Source organism: Triticum dicoccoides, chromosome 1A, assembly GCF_002162155.2.
Source record: "Triticum dicoccoides isolate Atlit2015 ecotype Zavitan chromosome 1A, WEW_v2.0, whole genome shotgun sequence".
In the NCBI taxonomy this organism is placed as follows: Eukaryota; Viridiplantae; Streptophyta; class Magnoliopsida; order Poales; family Poaceae; genus Triticum; species Triticum dicoccoides.
Genome location: NC_041380.1, coordinates 357,068,351 through 357,081,005, shown reverse-complemented (window position 1 = coordinate 357,081,005; position 12,655 = coordinate 357,068,351).

Here is a 12,655-nt window from a genome sequence, read left to right as displayed (position 1 = left end):
GGGTTGCTTTGAAGCAAACAGATCTGGCTTAGGGTTTTGGAGAGAAAATGAATATTTTTATTTTAAGAAAAATATTCCAAAGATTATTTTTGGGGTGGGTCAGAAGTGAAATAATGATTTAGGAGGGAAGTGAAGTACTTGGGTGAAAGCCAAGGATGCCCAAGTGTTGAAGTCCATATGAAAAGATTCAGAAACTCCAAGTTTCAAAAAAATTCAAATGAAAATCAAGCAAATAAGAAGGGGCAAAACCCAGGCTGTCACAAACCTCCCCCACTTAGAATGAATCTCATCCTCGAGATTTGGTTTCTTGGGAAAACCACTCTGGATACTGATCCTAAGGAATTCTTCCTGCTCCCAAGTTGCTTCTGACTCTGTGTGATGCTCCCATTGGACCTTGTAAAATTTTCTGACTTTACTGCGAGTGACCCTTTCCATTTGATCCAAAATTTTGAATGGACTTTCTTCATAAGTTAAATATTTTGCCAATTCTATCTCAGTCGTTGCAGTTCTTTTCTCAGGCGGGGATATGCATCATCTCAGTTGCGAAACATGGAACACGTTGTGTATGTCTGCCAATTCCGAGGGTAGTTCCAGTTGATATGCAACCATACCCACTCGAGATATAATCGGGGATGGACCTATGAATCTGGGTGCCAGCTTTCCATGAGTCTGAAATCTCTTGACTCCTTTCGTAGGAGTGACTCGGAGGTATACGTGTTCTCCGGGTTCAAAACTGACCTGCCGATGTTTGGCATCATAATAACTCTTCTGTCGAGATTTGGCCCATTGCAGCCTATCTCGGATTTCCCTAACATGTTTCTCAGCTTCCAGCATGAGATCCATTCTGAAGATACGACTATCTCCAGTCTGAGACCAATTTAGAGGAGTGCGGCACTTACGACCGTATGGAGCTTCGTATGGTGACATCTTAAGGCTGGTCTGGAAACTGTTGTTATAAGAGAACTCGGCATACAGCAAGCAGTCTTCCCATTTAGCACCTTTGGCTAGCACACAGGATCGCAACATATCCTCGAGTATTTGATTTACCCGCTCTGTCTGTCCATCTGTCTGAGGGTGATAGGCAGTACTATATTTTAGTGCTGTCCCCAAGGCTCGATGGAGACGGGACCAAAAAGCGAAGGTAAACAAAGAACCTCGGTCGGGAGTGATAGTTCGGGGTACTCCATGCAGACTGACGATCCTGGATACATATAGTTGTGCAAGTTCATCTGCTCTATATCTGGTGCTGATTGGAATGAAATGAGCAACCTTGGTTAGGGTGTCTATTATAACCCAGATTGCATCCTTGCCTCGTTGAGTCCTAGGCAATCCTGTGATGAAATCTATGCAAACGTCATCCCATTTCCACTATGAAACTGGCAGCGGTTGGAGAAGCCCGGATTGCTTCTGATGATCTGCTTTCACCTTGTTGCATATGTCGCAGCAGGCTACAAAATAAGCAATGTCTTTCTTCATACCATCCCACCAGAATATTTGTCTAAGGTCCTCATACATTTTCGTACCTCCCGGGTGAATGGAATATGCGGACTCGTGGGCTTCTGACAGGATTTTCTTCTTCAAATCTGGTTGATTTGGCACACAAATGCGTCCACGGAACCGGAGGGTACCGAATTCGTCCTTGGAAAAGTCAGAGGCCTGCTTTGCCATCTGGCCTTTGGCCCATTTTTGTTGGTTGGTGTCAGCTGGCTGGGCCTTGCAGATCTCCATATCAAGTGTGGGGGTAACTTCCAAAATATTAGCGAGGTCAGCCTCTATGATGACCAAGTTGAGCTGAGCGATCTCCTCTTGGAGTTTGGTGGGCAATGATTTTAACATGACATTTAAGCTGACGGGCTTTCGACTGATGCATCAGCAACGATGTTGGCCCTACTTGGATGGTAATTTATTCCAAGGTCATAATCTTAACCAACTCTAACCATCTTCGTTGACGGAGATTTAAATCTGGCTGAGTGAAAATGTACTTGAGGCTTTTGTGGTCGGTAAAAATTTGGCACCTTTTTCCAATGAGGTAGTGTCTCCAAATTTTTAATGCATGAACCACTGCAGCCAATTCCAAATCATGAGTAGGATAATTTCCCTCATGAGGTCGTAGCTGTCGCGATGCATATGCTACTACCTTGCTGTCTTCCATCAATACGCAACCAATACCTTGTCTGGAAGCATCGCAATACACATCAAAACTGCGATAAATGTCTGGAAGAGTCAATACAGGTGCGGTTGTCAGTCGTATCTTCAGCTCATTAAAACTCTTCTCATAGTCCTCTGTCCAGTTAAACTTTGTATCCTTTTTAAGCAGCTCCGTCATGGGTTTGGCAATTTGGAAAACCCTTCAATAAAATGACGATAGTATCCAGCTAATCTGAGGAAACTCCGGATCTGTGTCACGGTCGTGGGTGGTACCCAATCGAGCACATCCTTTACTTTGCTCGAGTCCACGGCTATACCTTTGGCGGATAGTACATGTCCGAGAAACCCAACTTTCTTGAGCCAAAATTCACACTTACTGAACTTGGCGTATAGCTGATGGTCGCGAAGCCGTTGTAGTACTGCTCGGAGGTGATCCTTGTGTTCCTCTTCACCCTTGGAGTAAATGAGGATGTCATCGATGAAGACTACCACGAATTTGTCGAGGAAGTCCATAAATACTTTGTTCATCATATGCATGAAGAAAGTAGGGGCCTTGGTGAGACCAAAGGACATCACCGTATATTCCTAAAGACCATACCGAGTAGTGAATGCGGTCTTAGGAATATCTTCGTTTTTAATCTTGAGCTGATGATATCCGGTTCGTAAATCGATTTTAGAGAATACCTTAGCCCCACTGAGCTGATTAAACAGATCATCAATCCTTGGCAGTGGGTATTTATTTTTGATGGTGACCTCATTCAGCTGGCGGTAATCTATGCACATACGGAGACTACCATCCTTTTTGCCGACGAAAATTGTAGGTGATCCCCACGGTGAAGAGCTGGGACGAATATAACCTTTCTGGAGTAATTCGTCAAGCTGTTTCTTTAGCTCCACTAATTCTGATGAGGGCATCCGGTAATACTTCTTGTATAATGGTGCGGTTCCGGGCACAAGATCTATGGCAAACTCCAGTTCCCGATCTGGTGGCATGTCTGGCAGTTCTTCTGGAAACACATCAGGGTACTCACTGACCACAGGAATAAATTCCAATTCAACCACAGCAGTGCACACTAATTCTGGCTTGGGTATATTCTTGCGAGCATAGAATTTTATGAGCTGACCATCCAGACTGGCCAGATTAACTTCTCGGGCTGCGCAGTTTATGCAAACTCAATATTTGTCAACCAATTCATACCCAATATAATATCCAACTTTTCAGACTCAATGATTATCAGAGATGTTGGAAAACAGACCCCATTGATATTGATCTCCAGATCACGGCAAACCAGATTGCTCTTTTATTATAGATCCCGGGGTTTGTACCAGCATATTTTTGCCCAAAATTGTGCAAGGAAAATTGTTTTGGGTGGCAAAACTCCAAGAAATAAAAGAATGGGAAGCCCTAGAGTCAAATAAAATCATGGCAGGTATGTCATTAACAGAAAACATACCAAATACGACTTCTTGCTTCTCTTGGGCTTCATCGGCGGAGATATGATGCACGTGCCTGGTGAAGTTTTGCTGGTTGGACCGTGACTCCATAAAATTGACCTACGGCCGGCTTAGGGCATTCGTCTTGTTGTTCTTGGGGCACTGCTTTGCATAATGTCCGTGCTGCCCGCAAATGAAACAAGAATTATTGTGTTGACGCTCCTCATGCATTGGATTTGTCACAATATTCTAGACTTGGGTGGTGGTCTTGTTAACATTTTGTTGCCAATTTGGCATGTATTCCACCTGAGTCTGCTGCCAGGTACGAGCCTTCTGCACAGGTGGCCCATCCTTCTTTGACTCAAACATGCGCTTGTTGTTGTTAGCAGGCCTATTATCGAATATCAGCTTGTGCTCCCGTTTAGCAATGAACGCCTTGTCCACCAGGGTTTGGAAATCCGTGAAATCAAACATACTAAGAGCACACCGAAGTTGTGGATTTAAGCCTCCAAGAAATCTGTCAATCTTCCTTTCTTCGGTGGCCCACGTCATACAAAGAGTAACAGGCCAAATGATTGAATTTTTGCAGATATTCAAACACAGACTGATTTCCTTGGACGAGTGCGAGAAATTCATGCTGCTTGTTCTTCATAACTCCAGTAGGGATGTGGTATTTTCGGAACTTATACTTAAATCTCTCCCAGGTGATTTCCTCATCACTCGGCCACATGGCCTTGGTATTTTCCCACCATATGGCAGCTGCTCCTTCAAGGTAATGAGTTACAAATGGAACTTTCTCATTTCCTTTAGTACGGGCAATCTCAAGCTTTTTCTCCATTGTATGCAACCAATCGTCGGCATCCAACGGGTCAACAGCCCGACTAAAACTGGGTGGACTGGTCCACTGAAAATCTGACAGCTTTGAATGATGACCATTCTGATTTCCATTCTGTCCAACCATAGCTTGAACACTTCTCAATATCTCAATCAGACCATTGTTTCTTTTCTCTTCAAACATACACAGAATTTGCTCGGTGGAGGGAGGATCAGGCGGTGGAGGTGGTGGCTGAACGTACGGCTCGGGAGACTGTCCTGCCTGTCACGCGGAACGACGAACAGGAGTTCCCCCACGAACGTTGCTACTGCTGCCTCCCCGCGTCATCCTATTGTAAAATTTTCCCAAGGCAACACAATCGAGATGAGAAACACCCAAAAATAAAATTGGGGAAAAACCAGCGACAAATCCCGGAAGAAAGCAGAAAAAGCGAAAAATACAATGAATAAAGTCTCAACATAATTATAATAGACTCATACATAAAAAGTAAACAACATGACTGGTTCACTACTCTCGTACATGCAACGAAACATCATGACTACATCCATACATCATCCAGACAACTGCGAATACTCGAAGATACTACTGCTCTGCTGGTGCTGCGGCGTCCTCCCCTGAAGTGGTCTCGGATCCCGAACTGACGTGGTTAACGAAACCTCTGGGTTAAAGGTAACACGACGGCGCTGCCTCGAGGGCTCTCTCTCAGGGGCAGGGGTAGGATGAAGCATCGGGGCTACAGGGGTAGCGAGAAGTGAGACCCACTCGGCAGAAGTACTGAGAGGGTTCGCGGCCGAAACGCCTGTGCTACTCGGGGGAGTAACCGGCGAAATAGGGGAGCTAGAACTGACTGGGACATAAGGGGTAAATCCCAGCAAAGATGGAGTAGTGGCGGATCTAGCAATGACCAAAGCAGTGGCTAAAGCAGTACGAGTACGAGTCAGCTCTCGAGCCAGCTCGTGGATCATGAGATAGCTAGCAGTAATATAACGAGCAAGGTGGCTAGAAACGCTATCAGACTCCGGATCAATGAGAGGGAAACGGACACGACCTTTGTCATGCAGAGATGGGTAGTAGTAAAAACCTGGGTGGTTCTGCATTCGGACCTCGTTGTAATGAAGCTCGACAAGGACCTCGAATGCAGCAAACTGGACAGCCTGATAAGCGGTGGAGGCATAACCTCTCCGAGAAGTGCGAGTGTAAGAGCTGGAATCGGAACTAGTGCGCAGAGTGACCACTGCGTGATACTCATATACTGAATCAGCTAGATGCTCCCGGTACACATGATAGACTGGGTCGTCTCCGAGAGGATACAACCGACGCCACATGTTGCGAAGGAGGTGCGGTGACGTGTACGGCATCAGCTGCAACTGGCACGGATACGGCACCGGAGCCATCTACACCCACAACCATTAGCAAGTTAGCATATATATATATATATATATATATATATATATATATATATATATATATATATATATATATATATATATATATATAAACCGAATGCATGCAACTCAATAATCAGCACAAATTACTACCGGCACTCAACTAAAACTCGTATCTAGTGCGTCGTAGCCTAGCGTGGCCTACAGTCAGCGCGGCTCTGATACCAAGCATTGTGGCACCCCGGCTCAGAGCGACCGGTTTACCATACATTGCCAGCCCAAAGACCATGTCTTCTGGCAACGCACAACATCTTGGTAAGAATAACAACCACTTTATTGATGCTAGCAGAACAGAGTTACATTACAACAGTTGTCGAGGCCAAGCGGCACACTCGGTGCGGCTGAACAATATGTACATTATTTAGTGAACATAAACGGGCCTCGATCCGAACAACTACGTGGCTGCGGAATAACGTCGCGACGGAAGCTCCATATCACAGGGACACCGATGTGGGCACGATCTAAACTCGGACAGCGCTCTCCTCCAATGATACTTTCCTGAAATCTGGCATGACACGCCAGGTCAGTACATTGAATGTACTTGCAAGCTCACAACAGGCATCATCATAATGACAAACAATATCATGAAATTTAACCAATTATTAAAAGTGCAACACTATATGCCAACATGTTGTGCTCATGCTCGAACGTCCCTCGGGACAGCTTACCAACCGTGATCATCTCTGGATCACAAACACACCACCAAAGTGGTCAGAACACACCACCAAAGTGGTCAGAACACACCACCAAAGTGGTCTTTCTCAAGAACAACTTATGATCCTTACGGCGATCACAACCACGACCATCATTTGGTCCCAAATGCCTCGATGGCCTTTCTGCCATCCATCAACAATGAAAAGTTCATCACTTAGTGTGCAATTTTTATTAAACGTTGACTCATGGTGGGACCTACTACGAGGTGTCCATAACCGTGGACTCGGCTATCGATAGATTACACACTCTGCAGAGGTAGCACACTATACCCACACCACGGAACCCATGGCATCGCACACCCATTCGGGTGGACCAACGGCATTCCAACAAAACCCCTCCATTGCCACAACACTCTCCCAGCCACTCCGACCCAAATCCCCCAACGGGCTGGTCCTGGGTGGCCCCGTGTCTACCAAAGACACCCCGACCACCATCGTGGTCAAAACACTCCCACTCGGGGACACTCTCACTCGAGGACTCGGTACCATAATCTCAACAACGAGCACACAAGATTATGTCTGCTCACCGGGCCAGGGCAATCACAACATAACCTTCCCTAGATGGAGGCACCGACCAGAGGCTGTGTCAATGGACCGAATCAAGGCCTTCCCACAAAGGCAAATGTGGTTGCACTGGAAAGAAACTCGATTCAGTGGCACCATGACCCAGTCAACGGTATATTCAAGTTGAGTTATATTCAGGTTTAACTAAAAAATGACCGGTGTCATAGCATGCCATGAAATGCAAAATAACACATGCATCATATAATGATAAAATGATCGATGTCATCCTTATACACACCAAGCATAACGTCAACAACTCAATTTACTCTACTTGCTCAAATGACTCACAACTTAACCAAAATATTTTTCCACAAGTTTTATTAACTTCTTACGCAAGAAAGTAACTCTGATAAATTTCTCATATGCTTGTCAAAAAGATTTCATTATCAACAACTCTTACTTTCTTTATCACTAAGTTGGGTTCAAACATTCTGTAAGACAAATAATATGATTAAACAAGTATATAACAGAACATTTTCTAACAACTTTTATCAATCTAAGAGGGCAAAAACATAGCTTTAAATAATTGCTAACATACATAACAAAATTATTTCTAACATCACCTCAAATAAATCTTAACTTGCTTTATCCACTAAACTAGTTTCAACCATTATGTAACTCAACCATAACAACTAACCAATATTTAACAGAATATAAATAACTCCATAATCATTTAAATGCATGGATTAATCCTCTCATCCAAGTAAGAAAATCACAAATATTGAAATGGCACCATGAAAATGTTGTTGTGGCTTGCCTTAGTACAGATGAGGTTCACAAGCCTCCTGGTGATCCTCAAGACAAGCTTCACCTTCTGAAAATGGTTTTAAACACAACAAGAAAATATCAAGAACACTTCTAAAAATTACCAGAAATTCTAGACAGCTTAGAAAAATCTCATCTTTGGCGAGCTGCTAGATTTCTTATCAAAGAACATAATGCAAAAAGAATCAATTCATTTGGACTTATGTTTGAAGAGTTATGACTATTTGAAGTGTTCTTTAAATTCAAATGAATTTGAAATAGACTGGGGGGTGACGTCGAAGGCGTAAAGCCCAGGGGCGCCACCACTCGTACCGCTTCGCGCGCGTACTGAGTGGCTGACTAGCGGGGCCCGCTAGTCAGGTGGGGAAAGAGGGAGAGGGAAACAGAGGGGGTCGCGGCTTCGCCGGAGCTCTCGCTGGCGACGAGGGCTCCTTGGCCCAAACGAGAGGGAGGGATGGCAGGAGGGGGTTGAGGCGCACCTGCCCGTACCCGTAGCAAAGCTAGGGGCGGTCGGACGGTGTTGGAATCAACCTCGCAAGCGGAGGCAAAACATGGAGGTCGCCGGAGTTGAGGAAGACGGCGAGTAGAGGCCACTCCAGGGGCTCCAAGCGGGCGAGACGGCCTCACCGGAGAGAGGCAGAGGCCCTGGAGGGGTCGCCCAGGCCTGGAAGGAGATGGAGCTACCGCGGCGACCAGAGGGGATCGCCGGTGAGCTCAAGCACGGGGACGGCGGCCCGAGGCCTGCCCGGCCGGGCTCCGGCTTCCTACTCGATCGTGGGGTGTGTGTGAGTGTTGGCTGGTGCTCGAGGAGGCTGGGGAGGGCTCTATATATAGGCGAGCAACGAGGGTGCTTTGGGCTCCGCTGGTGGACACCTGTCCACGGCGCCCGGCGATGAGCGGTGTCAGTGAGAGGGGGAGAAGGCGACGGAGGTCACGCGGCCACTGTGGGCGGGCAGAGACGAGCACATGATCAAGAGGGTGGCGACGAGCACAGTGCGCTCCGCACTGTTGGGCTGGCCGGAGCTTGCCTGTGCTCGCTCCGGCGAGCTCTGGCGTCGGCGAGCGCCAGGGAGGAGTTAAGAGCATTGAGACGATGATGGTGGCGAGGTTTGGCATGGTTGGGCAGGCGGGGAAGCGAGCACGCGAGCAACAGATGCTCGGGTGCGTCGCAGAGCACATCTGCTGCATGTCAGCACGCCTGGATGAATGCGGTCACCGCGTGAACTATGACATCAGGTCTATCTAAGCAAAAACACAATGTGTGGCATGTTGTTCATGGTAGTTTTGAGTGTTACCACGATTTGGTTTGGATCCAGGTGCAGTAGAGAAGTTTTCACACACCAAGTAAGTTTCTGGTCAGTAACTTTGTGATGTTACTATGGTCAAATGGCTTGGAGTTTGAATCTGTGCTTTGGAGGCTAGTGATAAGTTACTATGGTAAAGATGCACAAGAAATTTCAGGTCAAATGGAGCAAGTAAAATGGTAGTTGGTGTAGAAACCACCATTTCTGTCCAGAATAGAAAAGATTTTCTGTACCAAAAATATTCCAAAAAGTGATGAAATATTTTTGCTCAGGAAGGTGCACTAGGGTTTACAGAATATTTGTGAATTATCTCAGATTTTTCTGAGCCATAAAAATTGGGGTTGCTTTGAAGCAAACAGATCTGGCTTAGGGTTTTGGAGAGAAAATGAATATTTTTCTTTTAAGAAAAATATTCCAAAGATTATTTTTGGGGTGGGTCAGAAGTGAAATAATGATTTAGGAGGGAAGTGAAGCACTTGGGTGAAAGCCAAGGATACCCAAGTGTTGAAGTCCATATGAAAAGATTCAGAAACTCCAAGTTTCAAAAAAATTCAAATGAAAATCAAGCAAATAAGAAGGGGCAAAACCCAGGCTGTCACACTTATATAGAGAAAAGTGCTCCCGAGGACACATGGGAATATCTTCAAGCTAGTTTTCATCATGTTCATATGATTCGCGTTCGGTAATTTGATAATTTGGTATGTGGGTGGACCGGTGCTTGGGTACTGTCCTTACTTGGACAAGCATCCCACTTATGATTAACCTCTATTGCAAGCATCCGCAACTACAACAAAAGTATTAAGGTAAACCTAACCATAGCATGAAACATATGGATCCAAATCAGCCCCTTACGAAGCAACGCATAAACTAGGGTTTAAGCTTCTGTCACTCTAGCAACCCATCATCTACTTATTACTTCCCAATGCCTTCCTCTAGGCCCAAATAATGGTGAAGTGTTATGTAGTCGACATTCACATAACACCACTAGAGGATAGACAACATACATCTCATCAAAATATCGAACGAATACCAAATTCACATGACTACTAATAGCAAGACTTCTCCCATGTCCTCAGGAACAAACGTAACTACTCACAAAGCATATTCATGTTCATAATCAGAGGGGTATTAATATGCATATAGGATCTGAACATATGATCTTCCACCAAATAAACCAACTAGCATCAACTACAAGGAGTAATTAACACTACTAGCAACCTACTAGTACCAATCCCGGACTTGGAGACAAGAATTGGATACAAGAGATGAACTAGGGTTTTGAGAGGAGATGGTGCTAGTGAAGATGTTGATGGAGATTGCCCTCTCCCGATGAGAGGAGCGTTGGTGATGACGATGGCGATGATTTCCCCCTCCTGGAGGGAAGTTTCCCCGGCAGAACGGCTCTGCCGGAGCCCTAGATTGGATCCGCCAAGGTTCCGCCTCGTGGCGGCGGAGTTTCGTCCGAGGAGATGGCTTATGATTTTTTCCTCATCGAAAGACTCCATATAGCAGAAGATGGCCACCGGAGGGCCACCAGGGGGCCCACGAGGTAGGGGCGCACCCAGGGGGTAGGGCGCGCCCCCCACCCTCGTGGGCAGGGTGTGGCCCCCTGGTGAACTTCTTGCGCTCAGTATTTTCATATATTCTGAAAACGTCTTCCGTGAAGTTTCAGGACTTTTGGAGCTGTGCAGAATAGGTCTCTAATATTTTCTCCTTTTCCAGCCCAGAATCCCAGCTGCCAGCATTCTCCCTCTTTATGTAAACCTTGTAAAATAAGATAGAATAGGCATAACTATTGTGACATAATGTGTAATAACAGCCCATAATGCAAGATATAAAAGCATGATGCAAAATGGACGTATCACTTAACGGTCTACGAGGGTACGTGGACGACACTCTCCCCTCTCGTTGCTATGCATCACCATGATCCTGCGTGTGCGTAGGATTTTTTTTGAAATTACTACGTTCCCCAACAAAGCTGCCACCAACTGGGCCTCCGGGTCAGGAACAGCCAAGTCTTCCTCTATAGGCAACTTGATAGAAGGGTTATGTAAAACATCTAAAAAGGTGTTAGGTGGCACCGGCTTACGCTGAGATCCCAACCGGCTTAAGGCATCCACCGCTTCGTTCTTTCTGCGATCAAAGTGTTCCACCTAATACCCATTGAAGTGTCCAGCCACAACATCTACCTCTCGACGATAAGCCGCCATGAGAGGGTCCTTGGAATCCCACTTGCCTGACACCTGTTGAGCCACCAAATCTGAGTCGCCAAGGCACTGTACCCGGCTCAGACTCATCTCTTTAGCCATTCGAAGACCATGGAGCAAGGCTTCATATTCTGCCGCGTTGTTACTACAAGGAAACATCAATCGCAACACATAACAAAACTTGTCATCTCGAGGAGAAGTTAAGACAACTCCAACCCCTGAGCCTTCCAACTGTCTGGACCCATCAAAATGAATCGTCCAATATGTGTTGTCTGGCTTTTCTTCAGGTGTCTGTGACTCTGTCCAATCGTTAATGAAATCGACCAACGCTTGAGATTTGATCGCAGTACGTGGCACATACTTTAAACCATGAGACCCAAGTTCAATGGCCCACTTGGCGACTCGTCCTGTGGCTTCTCTATTTTGAATAATATCTCCTAAAGGAGCGGAGCTAACCACAGCGATAGGGTGACCCTGAAAGTAATGCTTGAGCTTCCATCTTGCCATGAATACCCCATAAACAAGCTTTGCCAATGTGGGTACCTTTGCTTATATTCAATGAGCACCTCACTGACATAGTAAACCGCCGCTGAACCAGATGTCACTTGCCAATTTCCTTGCGCTCCACCATAATAGAAACACTGACAGCACGTGAGTTAGCAGCCACATATAACAACAATGGCTCCTTCTCAACAGGAGCAGCAAGAACCGGCGGCTCAGCGAGCTGTCTCTTCAGATCCTCAAAGGCAGAGTTGGCAGTGTCACTCCAGACAAAGTCATCTGCTTTTTTCATTATTTGATACAATGGCATAGCCTTCTCACCCAACCGGCTTATAAATCGGCTAAAAGCTGCAACACGGCCTGCCAGCCGCTGAACGTCATTGATGCACGCCGGTTTAGCCAAAGATGTGATTGCCTTAATTTTCTCTGAGTTAGCCTCAATGCCTCTGTTAGACACCAAAAAACCCAAGAGCTTGCCAGCTGGGACTCCAAAAACACACTTGGTCGGGTTAAGCATCATCTTGTAGGCTCAGAGGTTATCAAAGGTTTCCTTCAGATCAACTACCAAGGTTTCCTTCTCTCTGGATTTCACCACTATGTCATCCACATAAGCATGAACATTATGCCCAATCTGTTTATGAAGGCAATTCTATACACACTGCTGATAAGTCGTCTGGGCACTCTTAAGCCCAAAAGGCATAGACACATAGCAGAAGGCTCCAAACAGAGTGATGAAAGT